The 4,917-nt window shown below is 39.3% G+C and overlaps 1 protein-coding gene across 1 annotated transcript in view; it reads right to left on the bottom strand.

Moving 5' to 3' along the window:
• SLC41A2 (solute carrier family 41 member 2) overlaps positions 1-4,917 on the bottom strand; it is a 52,934-nt gene that overhangs the window by 47,178 nt on the left and 839 nt on the right. The window lies entirely within an intron of this gene.

Here is a 4,917-nt window from a genome sequence, read left to right on the forward strand (position 1 = left end):
AGCATTTCTCCACTGACGTTGATCTTTTTTTACTCTATAGTATAAATACTCAATTATATATTGTTGTATACCCTAACAGATATAAAAGAAATCTGTCTGGACTGTCCAATGAAATATAAGTTTCACGTGGACCTATATTCCAATGCTACCAAGTCAATATAAATAGCTGTACTAGGAAGGATAATTTTAGCAGCAGGCTGACTAAAAATCTACCATTTGGTTAAGAAATGCCAACAGTGCCACTCACCTTCCTAAAAGATTAGGCATAGAGAACGATCATCCAATATCAGATCATCCCCTTCAATATCAAATGATCAGGCTTTTTGTTATCTTACATGCAAAATTCCTATTTCCAAAATTAGGTAAGGTAGAGAAATGGCTTACCTGTGAAGCAGAAACTTTTTACCTTCCCCATAACCCCAATTGAGATAGAAACATAGGGGGGTTATTTGTAAAAAAAAAAAAAAATTGCATAGCTATTTTTTCACAGGAACTGCATGTACAATATTAAATTACCAAAAAGTCCATCCTTGGTTTTGTGGATAATATCACACAATAAATAAAGCTGCAGATGTTGTGTAAATGGGGCAAAATGAAATGTTCTTAGGGTATTTACTCTTCTGATTGTGAACATTTCATCAGAGGAGAAAACACATAAACATGTTGCATGCAGTACGGTTTGTATTTACCAGAGAAAATTATACTATTATATGAGTAATAGTGCACACATTCTAATTACATTTAATCTGATTATGTTGGGACAAACAGGATTTGCAGGTGTTGCATTTGCTTTGTAAAGTAAAATATTAGAAAATAACATTTTGCACAAAAATTATTTGTTACTTCTGTGGGAATACTCGAACATTTACACATACATTTTTTATGTGTAAAAAAAAGTATTTCACTAGTAGTACTAGAAGTTTAATTAAAAATTTAAAAAGTTATAAAAATGTCAGAAAAATTGAATCCAACATCAGAGAAGAAGGAGCAGACTGGACTACTGAAGGTGAGAGCTTTATGGATTGTCTATAGTTTTCATACAACAAGCTAAAGGTATTCAATTATTATGTTAGAGCTCTAAATATATATATAAAACAAGGAATCTGATATGCCCTCAAACATTCCCTGGTGGGAATCAAATATTGCTATTGAAACACATGGACCTTGAAGATTCACACAAGGAAATCCCAAAATTATAAATTGAGCCCTTAGTGTTAAAAGTAAATACAAATAAATGTTAATTCATTTCGTAAACACATGATGACATCCATAAGAATAACAGTACCTTAAAAATAAATAAATAATACATATATTACATATACATAGAATAAATAAATAAAATATACACACAACTATAGTCTTTACATACATAGATATATTCTGTCAGCAGATATTAATAATAGGCATCCAGATGCTTCAGCTTTCTTCAAGAATGTGCCGGGTATTGAAAACCTGGCAATCTTTAATATGCAAATCTATACAAGCTCAAGAGATTACTTTTGCCTTCTCTTAACTCTCCATTGGTCACCAGGGCTGCCCACTACATTTCTGGAGAAATAGGCACATAGGAAGAGGCGGGCTTAAACTCCTGACCATGGGAGAAATATATAAAAACTTCAATATTTAAAGACCCGGAAACATATAATATGAAAATCAAACAAAAGTCAGACGTCTTTATCCTAAATACTTTTTCCAGGTCGATGACTTAAACCAAACTTACATGAAAACAACCAAGCAACAAGCAATTTAAAAAATAGAGAGGTGCAATTGGTAATTTCATAATTCTCTCATGATGGGTTTTTTGGACTACAAAAAAAACTAAATGTTTTGGGGCCCTCCTTTAGAAAACCAATTCTCTAGGCATGCAATTCTCACATTTGCTGCAGAGCCCATTCATACCTATATGCACACAATGTAGCATGTGTGACAAATGTGAATAGGGCCTTGTAGTTTCCCCCTGATTTCACTCAGAGCAGGCATGTAGTTGGCACTGGCAGCATGTAGTTGTGAAACAGCTGTATAAGTAGGAATGGGACTTCTACTTGAATTGCATTTTCAGGAAACAGAGAAGTGTGAAGACCCTTAATATAAGTTACACTTTAACACCAACTGCTGACACTCAGTATTACATATCAAACATCCCAAGACAAGGACTAGAAAGGCAATCAGAAAAATAATGTTCAAAGTAAAAATATTACTGCAGTGTTTAACCCAGACTTTTTTTAAACTGGGTGGGAAGTACCTGTAGGCGGTGGGGGCCCCTGTACTGTGACCCAACTCTTCAGTAACCACCCAAAAGCTGGGTGGCTACTGACAAGTGCTGGGGGGTGCGCCCAACTAAAAGGGGCTGGGGAGAACACTGTACTGGTTCTCCACCATGAACATCTATCTGAATCCTCAAGGGGGACACCACTTTTCTTTAAACACTTAATTTAAAAAAATGTGAATTATTAGAAACATTTGTGAGAAACTAGGGTGAAAACTTTTATATATAAATGTCCTATGTCACTTTTATTTAATATAATACACAGTACTTAGGCTGAATTCATGCCTTTGTCGCATTGCTTTTACATGTTAACAGATGTGCTGTGTCCCCCCATGCAGTCATTTGTATTAAACCAGCAACACACCTGAACACATAGAAAAAAAGGTCTGAATAAGGCTTGGCTCGTGTACAAACTATGTATATTAGAATATTATCACTGGAAAAGATTGTTTCCAATGACAGGAGAATGAATGAGAATACGTACACACAGTGCTGTTCTGTCCCGTTGGGGGAGGATGGGGTAGGATGAGTGAGAGGCACACTGCTGTACTATTCTCCATGGGAAAGTACAGCAGTCATCCCCGCTAAGTTGTACTTTGATCCACAAGGATAGAAAAGTAAACGACATTGAGGGAAAGCTGTACTAGATTTTTCACCATGATGATCATGCTTGTTCATCTCAGGTGACAATCATCTAGCATGTGTACATAGCCCTAGTGTTCCACAAGGATGTCAGTAGAAAGTAAAAGTATGTCCAACAATGATATACATTAGAGTTTATGATTCATCCCAATATATGCCTTATGTAGTGTCTCTTATTCACACAGCAAATAAATTATCTAACGCAGGGGTGGGCGGCACTAACGAGTCCTGCCCTAATGGCTCTGCCAACCACCAGGGAACGCCCCCTGAAGTGAAATCCCTCTCCTCCATATGCATTGCGGGGAGAGGGATTTACCTTCAGGGAGCAGTCCCTATTTACCGCGGCCGCAGAAGTATCAGGCCTGCCACGGTAAATAGGGAAGCCACAGCAAGAAGGCGGCACTGAAGCTCTGGCAGCTCCAGTAGGTCCTTATGCCCCCTGGCATTAGGCCGGATCGGCCAGGGGGCATTAGGCCGGGACAAACTACCAGCTAGGCCGTATCTGTCCTAAAGGCCGCAGTTTCCCGACCCCTGATCTAACGAATCACAAATGTGTCATAAACATTCAATTAGGACCCAAAAATATGTGACATTCACAAAGACAACAATGTTACTTACTAAAGAAAAAAACTATTCTACCAAAAAAATAAGTTCACTTTGCAAAGTAAATGTTCCCTGGGCTAAGTGAATGAGGTCAAGCTTTATTAATTGCAATCATTCAATCATATGAAAACAAAAATCCTGTTTTTATAATCTCCTTTGCACGTAATTTGGTATTCAAAATTACCACAGGCTCAAGGAACTTCTCCTTTAGTAAATCAAATCCAATGTGTTTATCTGAAACACACACTTGTTTCTAACACTCTTTAGATCGATGCCACCAATGCACCAAAAGTCCAAGACATGAAATAAATGAGAGGTCAGTACTATCTCCATATTCAAACACAAAGTCCTATAGATGTGCCAAGAACTACTGCACATTGTCCAATAAACCATTCAATGCGTACACATTGTAGGAGTATACATTGTATCACTGATCATCATTGTATCATTGTATCATTGATTTCACTGGGCAGTTAATCATTGATTTCACAGTATCATTGATTTCACTACAGTTATTAAAGGTGTGAATGTATCTTGGTACAGCAGAAATTGGTGATCTATGATCACTGCATTCTTTTCCATAACACACTGCTAAACACAGATTTGACCATCGCTCTACCGATGTGCCATGGATCTGACCATCGCTCTACCGGCGTGCCATGGATCTCAGTACTCAAGGAAATTTTTTTAAGCTGGGTGGTAGGAAATTGTAGGCGGGTGGAAGCCCTTGAATTGTGACCCAACTTATCAGTAAGCACCCAAAAACAGCCGGGTAGTTGCTGAAAACTGCTGAGTGGTGCGCCCAGCTAAAAGGTTCTGGGGAGAACACTCGATCTGACCATCACTCTACCGGCATGCTATGGATCTGACCATCACTCTACCGGCATGCCATGGATCTGACCATCATTCTACCAACGTGCCATGGATCTGACTATCACTCTACCGGCGTGCCATGAATCTGACCATCACTGTACCGGCGTGCCATGGATCTGACCATCACTCTACCGGCATGCCATGGATCTGACCATCGTTCTACCAACGTGCCATGAATCTGACCATCACTCTACCGGAGTGCCATGGATCTGACCATCACTTGACCCGCATGCCATGGATCTGACCATCGTTCTACTGGCGTGCCATGGATCTCAGTGCTCAAGGAAATTTTTTTAAGCTGGGTGGTAAGAAATTGTAGGTGGGTGGAAGCCCTTGAATTGTGACGCAACTTATCAGTAAGCACCCAAAAACAGCCGGGTAGTTGCTGAAAAGTGCTGAGTGGTGCGCCCAGCTAAAAGGGTCTGGGGAGAACACTGGATCTGACCATCACTCTACCAGCATGCCATGGATCTGACCATCACTCTACCAGTGTGCCATAAATCTGACCATCACTCTACCAGCATGCCATGGAT

Source organism: Pyxicephalus adspersus, chromosome 2, assembly GCF_032062135.1.
Source record: "Pyxicephalus adspersus chromosome 2, UCB_Pads_2.0, whole genome shotgun sequence".
In the NCBI taxonomy this organism is placed as follows: Eukaryota; Metazoa; Chordata; class Amphibia; order Anura; family Pyxicephalidae; genus Pyxicephalus; species Pyxicephalus adspersus.